This window comes from Furipterus horrens, unplaced genomic scaffold (genome assembly GCF_987537825.1).
Source record: "Furipterus horrens unplaced genomic scaffold, mFurHor1.1.pri manual_scaffold_10, whole genome shotgun sequence".
In the NCBI taxonomy this organism is placed as follows: Eukaryota; Metazoa; Chordata; class Mammalia; order Chiroptera; family Furipteridae; genus Furipterus; species Furipterus horrens.
The window spans coordinates 64,851,888-64,874,294 of record NW_028327180.1 but is presented as its reverse complement, the minus strand read 5'-3'; the positions used below and the strand labels follow the sequence as shown (position 1 = coordinate 64,874,294).

The 22,407-nt window shown below is 38.0% G+C and overlaps 1 protein-coding gene across 1 annotated transcript in view; it reads right to left on the bottom strand.

The window, feature by feature from the left end:
- CHSY3 (chondroitin sulfate synthase 3) overlaps positions 1-22,407 on the bottom strand; it is a 335,828-nt gene that overhangs the window by 29,150 nt on the left and 284,271 nt on the right. The window lies entirely within an intron of this gene.

Genomic DNA, 22,407 nt, shown 5'->3' with positions numbered 1-22,407 from the left:
TATTTGCAATGCTAAATGTGCATATTCAACAGAGGACAGTGTACCTGGGAATTAATGAGACCTGGACACTGAAATGCCTTTGTCCTGCTTGATGTGGGAAACCAAATAAACAACGCGGCACCTGCTCTGAATCCATACTCTTTCTCTCCCTCTTTTTTTAAGCAACACATCTTTAACGGATTTTGTGACAGAAAGCTAGAAATAAGCAGTAACTTGAATGTCTCTCTTTTTAAAAGGCAGGGGATATACTTGAAAAGACTGACAGAGGGAGAAGTGCCTAAATTGCTCAGTGGGAGAAACGATTCCACATTGGATGTGGCATGCTAAGAAATTTGACAGTTCAAGACTCTTTTCTGTAAAAATTCAATATAACTAATGAAGGTAAAATTGCTCTCTTCTCAGACAGTAAGATCCATTGATTTGGATTAGCAGATACAGTTTGCTCTCAACTCCTCAACTGTCAGATTGAGAAAACATTTTGAGATTGCAAAATAGATTAGAGGTGTGAATGCTTGAAACTCAAGAGATCACACCGGACACCCCAGCCTCCTGCTCAGGCAGCGATGCCACCGGAGCTGAGCTGAACAGATGCTTCAGCGAGTTTCACTGACACGCCACACCAGCAACAATGCAGTGGCTGTCATAAGCTTCTGAAAAAGAAGCTGCTAAATATTTCCCAAAATGACTTTTTACTAACTCGCCCAGTTTAGGATCCCTCCCTTGCTTCAAGGAAACAAAGAGCATTATAATGCCTAAACCATCTGGAAATGTTTTATTTGAGTTGTCTTTTCACCCCACCTGGGGCCTGCAGCGGGATTTGCATTTTCTGGGCTTTTCAATTTGAAACAGTTAATCATCTTGGAGGCTAGGGATATGCAAAGCTGGCGGTGTTTCTTGGAAGACTTGATAGCAACGCAGCAGAGGAAAAGGAACATTTTGAGTCTGAAGTGGAAGGTTGCATTAAACATGAAATAAACACCCCTTCCTGGGCTACCAGAACCTAGAAATAGGTCCCGGAACAGATTTTGAAGTGCTATTCTCTGCTTTCTCCAATGAAGCCAAGGGCACTATTAACCTGATTGCTACGCAAGGAGAGGCCAGATGGCTTGCCCTTGATCTGAAATCAAACAGCCCTCTTTTGTGTGAACATTTTTTTCAAAGGGAGGGCTTCCTAAACACATAAAGATCCCATGTTCACTGTGCAGAAAGAATCTGCTGGTCAGTTACAAACTCTTGACATACTGAATCATAAAAACCAAAGTGAAGTAAACTCATGGAAATGCCTCCTACAGACCTGTCTTCAAAGTACAATGTGTCCTGGAATGGTGGTCTGCCACTTAACCAACATCCAATTCTCTATTAAAGCATAATGTGTTGAACTTGCTACTCAAGGTGTCCACATGGGCATGACCCTGGAGCTTGTTAGAAATGCAGACTCTCGGGCCCCTCCCTGGAATAACCAAATCAGAAGCTGCAGTTTACCAAGATCCCTAAGTGATCTGGAAGCAAGTCAAAGTTCTAGCTGCACAGGGTTAGTCAGTTTCTATCCAATTCCCTATCTCTACAGGATGATCCCTAACTCCGCAGCTGTATTATCTCCTACTCCTAACAGTCATTTTAATTCCTTCTGCTATAATATTGAATAGAAAATAATTTAATCTGAGAGTTACACAGTAGTATCACAGACACCCCATGTTGACGTTAATGCATTAACACACTATTATTTATTGAGCATCCATGTGCTACATAACATTCAAAAATTAAAAGACACACTCTCAACCCAAAGAGCTAAGAGTGTCTAGACACATATGAATAATCACAACGTTGGATGGACAGACACAGAGAAACATGGCATTGAAGAAAGCTCTGAAACATTCTGAATGGGCCAAAATAAGAGCCTAGGGGGGTTCACTGAAATATAGATTAAGATACTCTTATATTAGATATGGTGATATTTTATACTCCAATCTAAGGCATTTGGAATTTAAATCAAATTCTAGTACCTACAAGATCAGGAGCAAATGGGTTAAGGGGAGTAAGCGAAAGGTATTTGTCCTGCATTAAAGGGGCAACTATACCTTGAATTCCAGCTGGTTGGGCCCAGTGTTTCCATGTCTTCTGATTTGTAAAACCAGCCAGAAATCCAGATTTTATGGCATGTGCAGTTTCCTAATGTTTAAATACTGGTTACAACACACAACCAACCCTACCTAATAAGGAATGGACTGAACAAAATACCTCTGTGGGCTGAAGTTTGTTATGTGTACTTGAAACTCTGGGTATTTTGCCCCAACAGAGGCTTGGCAGCAGCCTCTCAATGAAGGTTCTGTGCGCAGCTGTGACATTTCCAGAGGCAGCCAGGGCAAGGAAGCACAGTGTAACATGTGCTGAAGTAGAATCCTGTATGCAGAAGGCCGTGACTGGAAAAGGGACTAACTTCCAGAGCAATGAGGAAAAGTTTCCCAGTCTGGGGATTATGAGCTGAGGCTTCAAGATCAAAAGATGCAAAGTATAAAGGGGAGAAAGCATTCCAGGTAAGAAAAATAAACTTGCAAAATGTAAAGACTAGAGAGAGAATGACCTTTTGATGAAATATGAGAGTTCAGAATGGCCAGGAGGAGAGTATATAAAGGCAACAAATTTGCTTAATATCATATGATTTCCTCTTTAGGATGACCATTCTCCAGGATGAGGCAAAAGAAAAAAAAATTCCTTAATCAGTAGTTGCTTTTATTGGTATGTCTTTGATTTGATTGGGGCTATAGAGAAAATGCACATAGAAGTAAGAATTTTCTAATATTACACCAGCTAGAAACTCATATTCCTTATGCTAGCAAGTAGTTTGTAATAATTCCTTCAGGTTTTAGATAATACTGGGGAGCAGACTTTGCCACCCCCAAATATGCCTCTTTGGCTTAAGGATTAATCTTGAGCTGGCTGGCTATTTTCAAAGAAACAGCAAACAGGAGAAGCCCTGAAAACTGAGTAGAAGTTACCCTTCTGTAAGGCACATTTATATTTATAAAGGAAATCTCCACTTGTAAGGGTGTCTCCTTCTCTGTTCCTGGAGTTACCATTGGAGGAGGCAGCAAGTTAAATCTGCATAACAATCTTACTTTTGTTTACTGTGCTTTTCCTGGTAACCTCCCATAACAAACCTCCTCTGTTCCTCAACAGTTGGAGATGGTATTTAAGGTAGTGGCTTGGGCCATTTTGGGGAATAATTCAGCTTTCCTACGTATCTCCTTTATATACAGGAGGTATAAATGTTATTAAACTGCTGTATGTTTTTCTCCTGCTAATCTTTATTACAAGGATCTCATCCAAGAACCTAAAAGGTAGAGGGAAAATTGTTTTTCCTCCCCTACATTACCAAAAAATGAAAGGAGGGCTTTCAACAGATGTTTGAAGAGCACTTAAATATTATCAACCAAGCTGACTTCTTTTTTTTTTTTTTTTTGCAAAACAGCTTTTAACAACATCTGTGATTCTTTTATTTGCTGCTTCTAAAAAAACTTTTATATCTATTGCTATATCTGTAGTTTTAATTGTAAGTATTCCATCTGTAATTTTTAGTTATTTACCTCTAAAGTTAGTAAAAGAGCATCAATAATTCTCTCCTCTTGTAGTTAGCATCATAGAAATGATAGGAAATTTTTTAAATGCTCTTCGGTGAAGAAAAAATTCAACACAAAAATATCTTCAAAAATTACCAGAAGAAGAGAAACGGTAAAATTTATTAGAGTACTAAAACATGCTGTTAAGCATATTTTATTTAATTTTTCAATATATGTTCTGCAAATCATTGGTACAGTCAATCTGCAGCTGCTTTCTTTTGAATACAGAGTGTTAGAACAGAAAGACCACAGCTTTTATGGCAAGTCAACAATTTTGGTTATGGTCACAATTTTGCAAATTAATCTGGCCTCAAATACTGTATTTTGCTATTATTTCTTTATAATAAATATTAGAAATAAATGTCTGTATCAGTGGCTTTTATTTCTATATAAACTTTTAGAATTAAAATTAAACTGTGTTATTGAGAAATGTGTGACATGTAAAAAACCATACATGTTTAATGTACACAACTTGATGAATCTGGGGATACATATGTATACACACATGAAACAGTCACCGCCATCAAGGCCATAGACATACCCATCACTTCCCAAAGTTTTCTTCCACCCCCATTATATTTTATTATTTGTGTGTGTGTGTGGATTATGAACACTTAACGTAAGATCTACACTCCTGAACTGGTGGTCTTTAAACTTCAGTGTGAAGAGCCAGCTGGTGACGGGTGGTGCAAATGGCCCCAGAATTAAGTTCTAAATAATGCTGGGCTGATAATGCACTGAGTATTAGGTCCAGCCAGGTTGTCAAGGAAATTAAAAACTTCTGAGATGTAATGCCAGTGAGTGCAAGCTCTGTGAGGAAATGGATTTTCCCTGTTTTGTTCAAAGCCATGTCCCAGCAGTGAGATTGGCACAGAGGGGGATCTCCATAACATTTGTTGACTAAATAGGTGAAAAAAAATGAATTGAGCACATCAGCACTTGCTTTCTGCACTTCATACCCTTCATTTGTTCCTCTATCTCACACTAATCATCTATCAGATAAAGGGTTCATGTCACAGTCTTATCAAAAGAGGTATTTTCAGGATCAGAATGATGACATTCTGCAAAGTCATCAGCAGTCCTGAAACTAATGTCAATTAAAACTTTAATGTCGATTAAAGTTTTCTTTTCCAACCGTCTATAAAACTGAGCACAGACCTGAAAAAGTTGCAACACCTTGGTGGATCACAACAAATCAGCATCCACATTCCAAATTCACTCTCTAACACGTCACAGAAGATATGGCACCTCTAGTACCAGCAAAATGTGTAAGTCTGCAGATCTGAATGACACTGAGCTACAGAATCCCTATTTTTCTTTCAGAACTGTGAGCTTGTGAAATGCTTCTGTATTCATTTTCATGCTCTGAAATGAATTTGGTGTTGTGTTGCAACTGGACCTAGAGGTGATGGGGGCAGACCCATATAAACATATGATTTCTTTTAAGAAATCTTTTGTTATTTCTCTAGAGCACATGGAAATATTTTAATGAAAACTTCAAATTACATAAAACACGGAGGGGGAAACCAATACAGCTGCAAGTTTTATTCTTCCAAAGAGACTCAGAAGAGATGAAAAATCCATGGTATTAACCACTGAAGTAGATCCAGTGTTAATCCAAATGTGTTTTTCATTAGGAAGGACATAAGCATTAATGCAGTTTATAGTTCTGACCGAGATCCTAATTTGTCCTGTAAATTGGTTCACTTAGTAAATGAAAGTTATTTCATTATCCAGTGCTCTCAATGCTACAGCTAAAAGGAATCCTGAGACTGCTTTAGCCCTAAATGTCATGCAAGCATTAGAATTCTATTGATTGTTATCAATCAACACTGGCTGACTGAACACTACTCTGCTCATCAATAGTATTTTCAGTGGTTTCTCTAGCACACCTTATTTCTAATTTTTCACATTAAAGTCATTAATACTTAAACCAAAAGAAAGCTGAAATAGCTCTACTTATATTAGACAAAATAGACTGAAAGGTTGTAATAAGAGACAAAGAAGGACAAATAATGAAAAACAGGTCAATCCAACAAGAGAATATAACATTTAAAAATATTTATGTACCTAACATAGGGGCAGTAAATATAAATAGGAACAACTCGTCGGCGGCGGCAGCCGTCTGTCTTGAGAGACGATGGTGTAGCTTCTTAAGAGTCTATCTGCACCGCCGAGAACGGCTGTGCAGTCCAACTCGGGAGTGACACGGTATCTGTCTCCTCCCGTGTTGAATCGACATCTTGTGATGACGCTGGAGTGTCCCCTCCAGTGAAGCTGAAGCTACAGAGCCTGGGCAGGGTGATATGGAGGGTCTGCTGTTGCCCATGTCCGTCCGTCTCGAGAGACGATGGTGTAGCTTCTTAAGAGTCTATCTGCACCGCCGAGAATGGCTGTGCAGTCCGACTCGGGAGTGACACGGTATCTGTCTCCTCCCGTGTTGAATCGACATCTTGCGATGACGTGGGAGTGTCCTCTCCAGTGAAGCTGAAGCTACAGAGCCTGGGCAGGGTGATATGGAGGGTCTGCTGTTGCCCATGCAGCAGACCCCCACTCTCTTCGCAGCTGAAGGGTCCAAGGGAAAGACGGAGTCAATACAGCTTGGCTTCAGGTGCGCCGCAGGAGTTGCCGGTGTTGACTACAACGTCAAACCGCCTTAGGGACTCCGGCTCCGGATTTTCTGTCGGGGTTTACTCCCTTAGCCTTTCCCCTGAAGAGGTATGCCGCAAGGCAGCGGAGGTTTTTGGAGTCAGAGTTTTCCTTCTCTGATGTTCCCTGACTGGAAGATCGAACCAGCGACACTTAGCTCGCAGGCCGACGCTCAATCCGCTGAGCCAAACCAGCCAGGAAACAACTAATTAAGCAAATATTAATAGAACTAAGGAAGAAATAGACAATAGTACAATAATAGTAGGGAACTTTAATATCCCACTTACATCAATAAATAGATCATCCAGACAGAAAATCAATAAGGAAGCATTGACCTTAACATGTTCGAATAGATGGACTTAACAGATATTGAAAGAATGATTCATCCAAAAGTAACAGAATACATGTTCTTTACAAATGCACACAGAACATTTTCTAAAATAGATCATATGTTAGCCCACCAAATGAGTCTTAATAAATTTGATAAATTAAGTCATATCAAGCATCATTTCAGACCACAATGGTATGAAATGATATATTACATGAAGAAAACTGGAAAATTCACAAATATGTTGAAATTAAACAATACTCTACTGAATAAACAATGGGTCAAAGAAGAAATCAAAATGAAGTTAAATAATAGCTCAATATAAATGAAAATGTGACATACCCAAATTTATAAGATGCAGCAAAAGTGGTATGTTCATAGCAAAAAACTCCTACCTCAAGAAACAAGAAAAGTCTCAAATAAACAACCTAACTTTACACCTTTAAAAACTAGCAAAAGAACAAACAAATGAAACTCCAAGTTAGTAAAAGGAAGGAAATTAGAAAGATTAGAGAAGCAACAAATGAAATAGAGACTAAAAAGACAATAGAAAAGATCAATGAAACTAACAGCTGGTTCTTTGAAAAGATAAATGGAAAAACAGAATTGACAAACCTTTAGCTAGCCTCATCAAGAAAAAAAGAGAGGACTCAAATAAATAAAATCAGATATGAAAGAGGAGATGTTAAAACTGATACCACAAAAGAAATACAAAACATATTAAGAGACTACTATGAAAAATTATACACCAACAACTTGGACAACCTATAAAAATATATATAAACCACTAGAAACATACAACCTATGAAGACTCAAGTATGATGAAATAGAAAATCTGAACAGATTAATTACTAGCAAGAAGATTGAATCAGTAATCAAAAACTTCCCAACAAACAAAAGTCTAGAAACAGACTGCTTCACTGGTGAATTCTATCAACATTCAAAGAATTTATACCAATAGTTCTCAACTCTTCCAGAAAATAGAAGAGAGGGGAACTCTTCCAAACACATTTTATGAGGCCAGTATTAGCCTCATACCCAAACCAAACAAGGATGCCAGGAAAAAAAAAAGAAGAAAATTATGGGTCAATATCCCTGATGAACATAGATGTAAAAATCTTAAGCAAAAACTAGCAAACCAAATTCAACAATACATTACAAAATTATACACCATGATCAAATAGGATTTATTCTGGGAATGCAACATGTTTCGACATCCACACGTCAGTAAATGTGATACACCACATTAAAAAAATGAAGGATAAAATTCATATGTTTATCGCAATTGATACAGAGAAAGCATTTGATAAAAAGTAACATCATTCATGATAAAAACATTCAACAAGATTGGTATGGAGGGAATGGCGGTGGCGGCAGCCGTCCGTCTCGAGAGACGATGGTGTAGCTTCTTAAGAGTCTATCTGCACCGCCGAGAATGGCTGTGCAGTCCGACTCGGGAGTGACATGGTATCTGTCTCCTCCCATGTTGAATCGACATCTTGTGATGACGCTGAAGCTACAGAGCCTGGGCAGGGTGATATGGAGAGTCTGCTGTTGCCCATGCAACAGACCCCCCCTCTCTTCGCAGCTGAAGGGTCCAAGGGAAAGACGGAGTCGATACAGCTTGGGTTCAGGTGCGCCGCAGGAGTTGCCGGTGTTGACTACGTCAAACCGCCTTAGGGACTCCGGCTCCGGATTTTCTGTCGGGGTTTACTCCCTTAGCCTTTCCCCTGAAGAGGTATGCCGCAAGGCAGCGGAGGTTTTTTGGAGTCAGAGTTTTCCTTTTCTGATGTACCCTGACTGGAAGATCGAACCAGCGACACTTAGCTCGCAGGCCGACGCTCAATCCACTGAGCTAAACCAGCCAGGGCTATGGAGGGAATAGAGCTCAACATAATGAAGACCATATATGACAAGCCCACAGCTATCATCATACAGAATGGTGAAAAGCTGAAAGCTTTTTCTTTAAGATTAGTAACAAGAGAAAATGTCCATTCTTGGCACTTTTGTTCAACATAGTATTGAAAGTTCTACCCAGAGCGACTAGGCAAAGGAAATAAATAAAATGAAAGGAAGGAGTAAAACCCTCACTACTTGCATATGAAATGTTATTACCTATAGAAAACCCTGAAGACTCCATAAAAAAAAAAACCTGTTAATTCTAATAAACAAATTTAGTGAAGTTGTAGGATACAAGATCAATATACAAAAATCTGTTGTGGTTCTTTATACTAATGATGAACTATCAGAAAGAGAAGTTAAGAAAACAATCCCTTTTTTAATTGCATTAAAAAATTGAAATACCTAGGAATAAATTTAACCAAGCATGAAAAAAGTGTACATTGTAAACTATAGGACATTAATGAAAGAAATTGAAGAACTAATAAATGGAAAGAAATTCCATGCCCATGGATTGGAAGAATAAATACTGTTAAAATTATCTATACTACCCAAAGTAATCTACAGATAATATAAAATGGAAGAATGACAGTCTCTTCAATAAATAGAGCTGGGAAAATTGTACAGTGATATGTAAAAGAATGAAACTGGACTACCATCTGACACCACACAAAAAATAATCTCAAAATGGATTAAAGACTTGAATGTAAGATCTGAAACTATTAACATTCCTAGAGGAAAACAGGAAGTTTTCCTGATATATGTTTTGGCAGTGATTTTTTTCACCTGACACCAAAGCAAAAGCAATAAAAGCAAAAATGACCAAGCGGAACTCTCTCAAACTACAAACCTTATGCACAGCACGGAAAACCATCAACAAAATGAAAAAGCAACCTATAAATGGTAGAAAACTGTAAATCATATATCTGATAAGGGGCTAATATCTAAAATATACAAAGAGCTCATACAACTCAGTAGCAATAAAAACAAACAATCTAATTTAAAAATGGGCATAAGATCTATCTGAATAGACATCTTCCCAAAGAAGGCATACAGGTGGCCGACAGGGAGATGGAAAGATGCTCAGTGTCATTAACCATCAGGGAAACACTTGTCTTGGAACTCTGGTTACCTTAGCGTGTCTTTAAGAGTCCTCTGTTTCATGTTTTGCTTAGTGTTCCCAGTAAATCAGTATTGTCTTGTCATTATCATCATACTCATACTTATCTAACTCTGGAGGAGTGTCTCCTTTCTATTTCAACTGATGAACTCAAATTAGTGCCATCAGACTAGTTGTGACAGTGACCAAATAAATAGTCTGGAGGATTATTTAGTGACCCATCAGTAAATGGGCAAACTCCTTGAAAGAGTCTTCAGAAAAATTCACTGAAGCCAAATGCAGCCTCTCACAAAAACACCAGTTGGTACACTGATACAGATGGGTTCCTAAGACAGCCATCTAGCAGGAAAGCCTGTACTACAATGGGCCCACCCTCCAGAAGACAATTTTGATTTTTTTAGGTCCCTCCTCGTAAAGTCTATTGTAGGCACAATCATTGGCTAGACATTTGTTTTAAAATTACACTGTTAAGCAATCTAGTATTACAGAATCTCTAGAAATATTAGCATTTACTTCCAACCTCTCCACAGTAGTCAACATCTATTATGATTATTGTGACTATTCTTTGCCATATTTTAAATATGGAATACTCAGATTAGAACTATATGGTTTTGATATTCCCTTGTTAAAACTCAGAGGGCAGCCACATGTCCTGTTAGCAGGATGGAAAAAATCTCTTGAATGTAAAATAAAGCAGCTCCTATTCTAAAAAACTGCTTTCAGGTTTTCTTATAAAGTATTCCTCTCATCTATTCTGACTGACAGCTTTTTGCCTCACAGGCTATCTTGACTTCAGTTACCAGACGTAAGGTTATAACATTTATTGCAACCTGGGGCTCATGCTAAGTAAGATTTCAGTGTCCTGCTAAACTATGACAGAGCCCTCACAACTTGCTCTGAGCTTCTGAACTTAATAAAATGGGAAAAAAACATCACCTACTGTTATCTTTACCTCCCTCTGCAAGGTCGTTTCCCATGCATCTTGCCCAGGGGAACACCCTGAGCCAATCAATTACCATCCTTGGCTGAATCGCTGTTTTGGATATATCTCTTTTGAGAGCCTCATCATTGCTCTACTTGAACAGAAGGGATTCAAGTCCAATCTACAGGAACCATATAAGCTCTAAATTATCCTTATCATAATTCATCACTATTTTAGCAATCTCTTGCTGATTGCTAAATCAGATTAAGAAGTCATTCTCTCTGTGTCCTCCGTTTTCTCTGTATTATCCTTGCCGATGATTATGAAATAGGGACAAATTAACTAGAATGATCCCTTTTATATACAGAATAAGGCAAAAGTAGGTTTACATTTGTTCATATGGAAAATAAAACAATAATTAATAACTAATACAAAAATAAACTGTGTTTCACATACTGCAAACCTGCATATTTAATATAGGTTAATCTAACCTTTTTGGACCTGCAAGTAAAATTAACATAAATGCTCACTTTGGAAAGATGTTGTTTTTACCATAAAACAAAATCTTCTACACCTGTTACTTTTCATCATTCTTGTGAAAACTATATCTCCCACAAGCACAAATTAAGAGGGAACTTTCATTTATCTCTCTCTTAGAGACCTTAAAGCACTTTTCATATTGTGAAACATTCACTCATTCCATAAATATTAATTAAGCACCAATATTCAATGTGTACCACACCAGCCTAGGTATGTAGAGGCAAATTCAATGATGTGGTACAGGCTTTCCACTAGGATGTTTTTTCATACAGTTGACTTAAGAATCTTATGAGGATTATCAAGAAATTCTTCTTTAGGAATATCATATATCCATCGTCGGCAGCCGTCCATCTCGAGAGACGATGGTGTAGCTTCTTAAGAGTCTATCTGCACCGCCGAGAATGGCTGTGCAGTCCGACTCGGGAGTGACATGGTATCTGTCTCCTCCCGTGTTGAATCGACATCTTGCGATGACGTGGGAGTGTCCTCTCCAGTGAAGCTGAAGCTACAGAGCCTGGGCAGGGTGATATGGAGGGTCTGCTGTTGCCCATGCAGCAGACCCCCACTCTCTTTGCAGCTGAAGGGTCCAAGGGAAAGACGGAGTCAATACAGCTTGGCTTCAGGTGCGCCGCAGGAGTTGCCGGTGTTGACTACAACGTCAAACCGCCTTAGGGACTCCGGCTCCGGATTTTCTGTCGGGGTTTACTCCCTTAGCCTTTCCCCTGAAGAGGTATGCCGCAAGGCAGCGGAGGTTTTTTGGAGTCAGAGTTTTCCTTCTCTAATGTTCCCTGACTGGAAGATCGAACCAGCGACACTTAGCTCGCAGGCCGACACTCAATCCACTGAGCCAAACCAGCCAGGGGGGGTTTGTGGGTAATGTTGTGTAAATTAATATGCATGTTCTGTTTTCATAGGGCATAAGCCTGTGATCTCATTACCTAAGTGGTTGTCTGTACATACAGGCCTCAATTCTGTCTGCCTCACTGCCTCCTGAGACTCAATGGTTTGGCTGAACTAAGTGGCTGGGCTGGTGAAGTATGGGGTGGTCTGTGAGCTTCACTTTAAAACTGGTTTCTCCATTCTATCCTAAAGGCTTGAACAGAAAGTGCCCAGGGCCTGAGAGGTGGGAAACCTAAAATATTTTCCTCAGCGCAAACTAAGTATAGTGGGCAAAAGGATTTTGGACAGGTGTAATGTGCATTGCACACCTTTCTACAAAGAGCCTTTTTTTGCCCCCGAATATGGAACATTGAAAAATTAATCCCTGCCTTTTGTCATCTAGTGGTTTTGGATTGAATGATGCCTTTTAACCCTGTTGCCAAATCTGTTGCCCACAGCATGCGATAAGGATGCCAGCCTTTTAAACCAAGCATACCGTGGTCCGGGGACAGCCAACTGACCTGGATTCTGCAAGATCCTTCCCCATGTGGGAAGGCCACCCTCCCCTCCACACCCAAATTCTTATTAAGGATTTCTGGACCCAAGGGTAAGTAGGACTATAACCATGTCCAGCTTGAAACAGTTAGAGGAGTACAAGACCTTTAACCATTGTCCCCTATATGATTACAAAGGGTCCCGAGTCTGAGAGGGGGGAATTGTTATTCTTTATTGTTATAAAAAATTAGTCAATTAATTTAATAATAAAAGAAGAATATAGAAAAGGGTGAAGCCAAAGAACTTGTATGCACAACCCATGGACATGAACTAAGGGGCGTGGAATTGCTGGGGAAGGGGAGTACTGGGCGGAGGGGAACAAAGGGGGAAAAAATTGGAACTATTGTAACATAATCAATAAAATATACAAAAAATATTTTTTTAAAAAGAAATTAATATTGGTACAAGACTTAGCTAAAATAAACTACAAGCTTTATTAGGCTTTTACCAGCTTTTACATTAATGTTCCTTTTCTCTTTCAGGTCCAATTGAGGTTCCCACATTAAAATAATTGTTATTTCTCTGTAGACTCTATTTATCTTAATTTTTTAAGTTTGTTAATCATAGAATAACAATCTAACTTTTAAAAAGCTCTTATTCACTGATTATTTATTTGTATAGCAATTTGTTCTAGTTTTATGAATGCAGCATGTTTTCAAATATTGAATGTAAGCTAATTAGATTTTTTGTTTCCCTAATTATTTGTTTCCTACAATGTCAGTTATATTTGTTTACATTGGTCTTTTATAGAACTATTTTTCTCTAGTTTTTTGTTATCTTTGAGTGTATTTAATCTTTAGGAATAAAGGATTGCTTTTAATTGATGCAATTATACAATGCTTTTCTTCTCTGTTTTCCTTCTAGTTTTGGTGCCAAATAGGCTTATTGGAACTCTATCTCTTGGTAGCTCCTGTCCACTGTCAGGCTCTGATTTCCACCTAAACACTTAGGGACTTTCAATTATGTTTGGAGCGTCAAATGTTAGAAAGAGATGCGTTTTACTTAGGGACACTATCAAGCATGGTAGCAGTCATTATCTTTCCTTAGGATGGTTATTACGTTTTGTTAGAGTTGAGTTCTCTGCCATTTTTCTTCAATCTGCTTGTAATAGCATTACGGATGACTCCAGAGTGAGCCAAACTGATGTAGCATGGTTTTGTATACAGATTGCACCTGCCACAGCAAGCCCTTTGTTTCTCTGAGGTTCTACTTGATGGATTAGTAACTTGCTCCTTCACTGCAGCTCCCTCTTATCATGGTTTATCCTACCAATAAACATGCTTCCATCTGCTTTTGCTATTCTTAAAGTGTGTTTGCACTTAACATCCCTGGATTTATTCCTATTCTTATTGCTGTGTTTTAAATGTATTCTTACCCACTGTCATTTTCCACCATTTCTTTTTCTTTTCTATAATTTTAATAAACTTATTGGAAGAAGTAAAGAATATCACATGTACTTAGCCTGCTGTGTTGAATCATGTATATGTGGTGAAATATACAAGTGTTTCAAGTGAACAAGAAGTGATTTTCCTGAGGCAAATAAAATTAAAGGGTGGATTAAGAATATTTTAACCTATCTCTCTAATTGAAAATTTACCCTTGCAGATTTCACTGATATTGTTGTCAACATAGCATCTGTTGGAACACTCTCAGTGGTGTTTGATAAAAAGCCTTTTAATTATTTCTATGCCCATGTTTCTGTCAATATCTAAAGTGTTGTGGTAGAACCAGCAAACATTGCTTCCATTCCCAACAATCTGTAATTTTGAGTTAAAAGTCTTCCAGCTTAGTGTAATAAAGAATAAGAAAAGAAACCTGAGTGCATGCTGAACTCAGCTAACGGCTTCACTTGTTTTCATTATGTCTATAATATACATCCTGGTGAATGATTATATTGTTACATCCCCACTAAATAATATTAACTTAAAATTAAAATATTATTTTAAATATTTGAGCAATATTAATGAATTTCTATACGATTTTATTAAAAATGGATATTTCTTTGTATATTAAGTGCTCCGCAGATGCTGAAAAACATCGGCTGAAAAACATGAACCTGTCTTTAAATAAGAGACTATTTAAAGAACATAAAAGTGATTGGAGTACTCTCTATAATGGTTCTAAGATATATATCTTAGAACATATATACATACATGCATACATATTATGTGTATGTGTATATGTATATATATATATATATACACACACACACACATATATAAGCTAGGGAGATTATATATTACATATGTAATATATCTTATATATATCTTATATATCTCATTTTATATATATAATCTCTAGCTTTGGCTGAATTTTTTTTTGATGTTTTCCTTTGATATAGTTTTATCATTGCTCTACTTTAGCAAAGGGAAGATACACACACACACCTATTTGTACTTTTTAAATAATCTTCATCCCTGGGGTTTTTAGTTAAAGGATAAAATTGCCTCTGTGATAATGTGCCTGTATTTTTTGTTTGTTTGCTTTTTCCTCAGTCCTGCTTCCTTCCCTCCCACTCTCTCAGCACCTCCTACATACCACAGGTTCAGCCGCATTCTCAGCTCTGGAACCAATCCTATTTCTGGGCAGAGAATATGATGAGGTGGGTCTGGAAAAAGTCCGGCCATTGTTAATATAACAAGAATAGTTTGCGCCACATTAATGTAACCTGGCAGCCAAGGAGAGTGGACTGGAATGCACACGTGTGAACAATGACGACTTCACTGTACTAGCCAGTGGGGGGAGTAGATACCCTTGGGTGAGTGTGTATACTATATGGCCATTTAATTCAAAGTGACAGAGCAAGCAGAGCAACAAATCTGCATCAAATTTTGCATTAAGCTTGAACATTCCTCTTTAGAAACTATTTGGATGATTCAGAAGGCCACAGCTATGGGCAACTGGTGACTGACAGCTTCATCACAACAATGTGCCTGCTCATGTATCACATCTCGTGCAGAGTTTTTTGGTGAAACATTAAATCACCCATGTGACACTGCCCCCAATACAGCTCCACTACAGCCCTGTGACTTCTGACTTTTCCCAAAATTAAAATCACTTTTGAAAGAAAAGAGATTTCAGACTGTCAATAAGATTCAGGAAAATACAATGGGGAATGTGGCAGCTGATGGCGATTGGAAAAACTGTGGGAGGTCCCAAGGTGCCTACTTTGAAGGGGACTGAGGAGTCATTGTCCTATGTATAGTGTTTCTTGTATCTTGTATCTTCTTCAACAAATGTCTCTGTTTTTCAAAGTACATGGCTGGATACCTTCTGGACAGACCTCATATAATGGACTCTGTGCTAATAGTTCAGCATCAAGTCAGCCCTACTACCAGCTCTTATTCTAGTATCTGCTCTCTGTCTTGCCTTCTTTCCTATAGTCCACCTTCTGCCATGAAACTGGTTCCAGTTTCAGAATCTCTGCCTGCCTGGCTGTCCCTGAATTCCCTAGCTCTAGGCCATGCCCACTTACAGTGCCCTTGTTGACATGGGGTCCTCCCTTGCTGGCTCCACCAGCCCTTCAGAGAAACCTGCCTATATTTTGGTGGGTGTGAGACCTCCCCACAGCCTGTGGTCAGACTCCCAAGGGGATGAAAGGCTCTTGGCTAATTTAGATAGGCACTGGCACCTGGTGCTGGCCTCTTTAGTCCAGCTGTGCCTCTTTGGCTCCACACTTCTGCCAAGTGAGCTTCAATCCTGAAAACAACATCTGTAGTAGCAATCGGTAAGCAGGAGTTATAAGCCTGCCATGTCTGGCGTACAGATGTATTTTGTTTGGCAAGTATGATATTGAAACATAGAGATTTTCTTTTCTCTTCTTCTGTTGTCTTTCTCTCTCTTTCTCTCTCTGTTTCTCTTTTTTAAAAAATCGCTACTAACATTTAAAAATTAGAAAGTTTCACATAAAAACACCCCAAAAACAAAAAGCAGAAACCATATTTCCAGGCTGGTTGGCAGGTGGAAGCTCTAACAAGCAGGGTCCAGACTGCCACGTGGCACCTGCTACCAGAGGTGAACAGCCCTTGATTCTTCAGGCTGTGTGTGATTTCTCCTTCCAGATGTTGCAGTTGCTGCCAAACTACTGCATCCCTCAATAGTAGCCAAATGTCAGTGACCCTGTTCATCACATTTGTACCTTTTTTTTTTATATGGAAGATTTAAGTAGAAAGTTTATATATTATTCTACCTTTATTTCTACTAAAAATGGTATAGCAAGTGATCTAGCTACATGCTAAAAGAAAAAAGAGACGGCATATTTCTTAATGGAAGAGAAGACTATTCCTAAATGTTTAATGTGCAGTATTTCTGATATGCTGTCCATCAAACCCCCACATTCACATTAATTGCCTGATTCCTATTGGCATTTAAGTTTTTGACTCATTTAATAGAGTGCTTTGGGGAAAAGAGTCTGAATGGTGAAAGGATTCAAATCTAAGCAGAAATGCTGTTAATGGAAAAGTTAGTGGTTTGAGACTATGAGGATAGGAGGAAAACTTGGAGGATCATGGTAATCTTCACATATTTGGAGAGCTGGGAAATAAAAGAAAAATTAACTTTTTCTATATGATTCCAGGGAACTGAGAACAGGAAAGAGGTGGAGGGAGACCTATTTGGGGAGTGTTCAATAGAATGTAAGACCACAGGACGCAACTTCTTCCCTGAACACATACAAGCAGGTCTACAGAACACCTAGAGACTCTAGTTTTCCTTTCAGCCCACACGTCTATCATTTTTATACAGTAGGAGACATTGTATTGAGAACAATGATTTTTTTTCTCACTTTTCTCTGGATAGTAGAGTCTGGGTAAAAGATTGTATTATATAAAAGAAATTGGAGAAAGAATGAAGGTAGGTAACAGTTTTGAACACTGAGTATCACTTGGAGCCAATAAAAGATAAGAAAACCCTAAGAATTTTGAAGGGATGCTAGGCATTTTGAGGCTTATTAGGTTTTGGGCGCTGAAATACTCTTTAATTCAGAGAAAATACATTTGAATTATCCTATTATAAACTACCAGTTCCACAGGAGACAAATCCAGGGAACAGACTCTTAGGTAATTAATTATAAAGCTATCTACCACTTATGTACAAGTTAAATGCCAACCAAAGCAATTTCACACTTGCTTTAGGCATATGCTAGGATCACCAAAATAATACATCTTTTAAAATGAAAGTGGCTTTTTAAGTGCAAATACATTTTTGTCTTTGAAAATAAACCCTGTGGAAATACTCTGTGCATAACAACTAAATCTTCTACTCTGGAATACTTTTGCTCAGTTAAAGAAATAGAAAATTCAAAATATCATAATAGTCACCATTTTATTTTATTTTCCTCCTCATGTATAAGTGAAATTTTTATGAGTTAATTTTTTTTATGCATTAAGGTGTATGTCTATAGCAAATAACCCGAAGCCCTGTATACAGTGGTAGCTTGGATTGCTGCATATTGACAAGATTTTACTAAAAAAATTCTTTTTAACTACCTTGCCAACATTTTTAAAGGTGGCCCCAGGTAATTTCAGTTGTTCATTTTGGTTTTGCTTCAAAATTCACATGTTATTATGGATTACTTTAAAATCTCAATATAATATAGATCAGGCATTAAGATGAAACTAAACATAAGCATTTATTATATTTTGTAAATGAAAAGAAGAGGTATCAAGGAAATAAATATACCTCCACAAAATATGTAGCTGTACAAATCTAATTCTCTCTAGCAAAAGATGCAAATGCTTTAGCATGTTCAAAATGTACCTGCTATTTGTGGTTGGTGCTTTATCACAGCCAATAAAATGAAGCCACTATCCAAAGAGAAAGAACACACCTGTGCTCAGGTGATTAGCTAGACTCTTAAAAAGGACAGCCATAGTAAAAGATTTTCTGATAAACAATTTTAACTCTACTACTTCTGTATTACTGTCTTTCAGAGACCATAGCTCATATTCTCTAGGGTTTTTTTTTTCTTCCTGCTCTGACTTCTTATCTTTGAAGGGGGGAATGAACATGGAAATTTTAGAAGAAAAAAGAAACAATTTGTCAATTGGAAAGGAAGAGTTTCATCATAGATAAAGGGGGGGAAACCTACTTTATTACTAATCCTATGGCTTTCTCTCAAATTTTCTTCCAAATACAAATCTTGCAGACTTGAAGATTTGATGTCTCCATGGGAATTCCAACACTGTGTTTTCTGGTTATACAATGTATTAGCCAGTCTTTTTTTATTTGTGGTGTATCTGAATCAGTGGGATTATTCATTTCCCTGCTATTTTAATTATGTAAATGAGAAAAATACTAATACTATATATATTCTCACATACATATATGTTATAGAAAATCTAAATAGAATAAATAGTTACCATTTTATTAAATCATTCTCCTCATGTATAGGTTAACTTCTTTATAAGTTTTTTACTTAGTTTACCTGAATATTCTTTAAATATGTTCAAAACTTCCATCTGTAGATGTAGCTACAATTTTATCCATAATTGTGACTTCTCATAAAAAGTGAAGATTTGGGGGAAGTATAGAGATGAATATATGTTGATGCAATTAAACTTGCCTTAAAGGTGGAAAGCAAGTCACAAACTGGGAGAAAACATTTGCAACACATACAGCTGGCACAGGTTTAGCATACAGTATCCACAGAAATATAACCAAATCAGTAGAAAAATAGGCAAAAGATGCAGAGATTTCACACAGGAGGAACAGGAAGGCTGATACATTATACAAAGGTGCCTAAGCTTATAACTAATCAGAGAAATTCAGTTAAACCTCATTGCACAACCATTTATATTTATCCAACTGGCAAATGGTAGAAGGTAAGTGTTAGTGATTATTTGGACACTGGAGAGAAGTGCATGCACAGTGCTGGGAGAGTAAGCTGAGACCATCACTGAGAAACAAGTTGGCATCACTTGGCAAAATAGAGCCTATGGCAAGTCCATACCTGATATTACACCCTAGGGCACGGTTTGGCAAAGTGTGTCCTCAAACTCTTTATTTCTGCCTGCAACAAAATGGGCACTGAAATGAAACTTTAATAACAATCCAACAGTAATTTCACAGCTGTTAAAGCTAATAAAAATTAGGCTAGAGTTTTTAATTTTCTTAGAAGTTTTATAGTCTTTGCTTTTTTTACAAAATGATATTTTTAACCTTTGGAGTATTAATAATAAAGTAAATAAAAAAGAAAAATGAAACCGATCATTCTACAAAGATGGTTTGAGAAGTACTACTCTAGAGAATTCTTGCACTAAGAAGCTGTCAAAAACAGTCATCTTAATAGTTTATAATAGCAAAACAACACCACAAATCTTAAAACCAAAACTGAAGTAAACTAAAAGAGAAAAGAAAAAAATGTTCATTAAAAGAAGACTAGATAAGTAATTTATGATACTCACACAATGAATATTATGCAATAGTAAAAATTAATTAACTATAACAATGCAAAATAACATAAGTGAATCCTAGAAAAGTAATGCTGAGTGATAAAAGCAAGTATCAGAAGGTTCTACAGAGTGTGATACCATTTTTATAAATCTCAATAACATAATCAATTCATTAATTAATTGGTTGATTAATTAATTAATATAGTTGTTAGGCATACATACTCACATGATAGAATTGTATTTTACAACAGAAAAATGATGAGCTCTAACCCAACATATTGGATACTATGCTGAGGCACAGGGGTTAGGACAGAGGAAAAATCAATACTGTAGACAGATCTACTTATTGAAGAAAACCTGGCTATTGAGTTGGATGATGAGTTCAAAAATGTTTCTGTTATTATTAAGTTTTATATTTTAAATAAATGTTATAGCTATTTTTGGCATATAAAATTACATAAAATTTAAATTAAAAAAAAATCTTCCAAATAAAATTTAATCTCTTTTGGAAAAGAACTGTCACAAATTTACTGGTCTATCCTGACTGGTGTGGTTCAGTTGGTTGGGTGTTGTTCCACAAAGCAAAAGGTTGTTGGCTTGATTCCCAGTCAGGGCACATTCCTGGATTGCGGGTTCAGTCCCTGGGTTAGGGCATGTGCAGGAGGCAACCCATTGATGTTTTTCACATCGATGTTCCTCTCTCTCCCTTTCTCCTTCCATACCCCCTCTCTAAAAATAAATAAATAAAATCTTTAAAAACAATTAGTGACTCAAAGTTGCAGATAAAGAGATTCTGACTAAAATATCAAGATAATTAAAATCTCCACTTAGATTATGAAATCTAAACAAATATTTGAAGTTTGGTACTGCAGTAATATATGCTGTATTAACAAAAATATGTAAGATATAGCACCATAAAAAAAAGCTGCCATGGTCTTTCTGTAAATCCACATATACTTGGAAATAAGAATACATCCAACAATGACATATTCCACATATATAAATAAAATCACATCTGGTGTTAGGAATTTGACCTTCTTTCATAGTTCAAATATTTCTCAAGTACCTATTGCACCTGGGGTACAGAGCTGGGGTGGAAGTACAGTGGCAAAATCAGTAGTGAGGATCCTCCTTCATGGCACTTTGGGATGGAGGGAATTAGGAGTGACAATGGGATGCCAAGTAAGTGTCATCCAAGATCATTGGGGTATATGCTATAAAGATAATAAAACATGGGAATGTGATAGTGATGACAGTGATGTGAATGAGGGTGGGGGGCCACATCTAAAACAGGGTGGTCATGGATGTCCTCTATGAGGAAGGAGCCATTAAGCAAAACATTCTCTGCAGAAAAAACTGTTTGTCAGTGGCCCCAACGGGAACGAGGCTGGACAAGAGCCATGAAGTTGGGTTCAATCAGCATTCTTCCCAAACATCTGGGTACATCTTCATGAATACAACTGCCAGCTCTACACAATAATTCTAAGATCTTTTTTGCATCTTTTGCCAGACAATACTACTGACGTTCAGTCCCATGTATTCAGTCACCAACTGGCCTTCTCTACTTCCTAAAACTCAACAGAACCTACACCTGACACATTGTATGTCCAAGGGATGTGGCCCCCTGTGTGCTGTTCCTGTCTTGTTTGCTCTCAGGGGGCCCTTCCAGGATGTGGGAGCCATCCTCAACTCTCTTGTTCTACCCCCTTCCTGCTGCTTCATGACTACTACTACTGATTCTAACTCATAACATCTGCCTTGTGCCCTGCCCTCCATTCCTACCATGACTTGAGTAATCCTCACCTCACCTCTGTTATTAAACTAGCCTTTTTATTGTTCTTCCTGCCCCAGGTCTCACTCCGGCTCCAATCTGTCTTCCACACGATTTTTACAGTAAACTTTTTAAAAGGCCTATCTAGCTTAAAACCTGCAAACTGCTTCCCGAGCCTAAAGGCCAAAGTCCGCACACTTAATGAGGCCTCTGGGATCTGTTCCCTGAGCCCTCTCTGTGCCATCCACATGCCAGGCTCCTGCAGGACTGAGACTGCAGTTCCCCAGATAGAAGAGATTCCTCTCTGCGCTGGCCCTTATTGCACCTCGGAGAATCTTGCAGTGGAGAACATCATTGCTCCTTGAGAACTCACCCTTTTCTTCATATGCGCTGTGGAGCCTCAATATTTAGGGTATCGATTACTAGTCAGGAGGTCCAGCATGATTCTGGAGTGAATTAAGCTCTTTCTGGTTAATTTCTAGATAAATCTCCAACTGTTATTTTCTTTCTATCATCCCTGCCAGTGCTTAGTTCTGTGTCTCATCAGCTCATGCCTGGACTATTTCAGTAGCTTCTGAAGTGATCCACTCTCATCTTGCTCAACTCCATCTGCCATGCAGCTGCCAGAGCTCCAGCGCATTCACGTGGCTCCCTGCCTCGAAACTCCTGCCGCTCACAGCCCCTCGGCTGGCCATTCCACCTGTCTCTGGGACTTCCATGCAGCCATCACGAACTC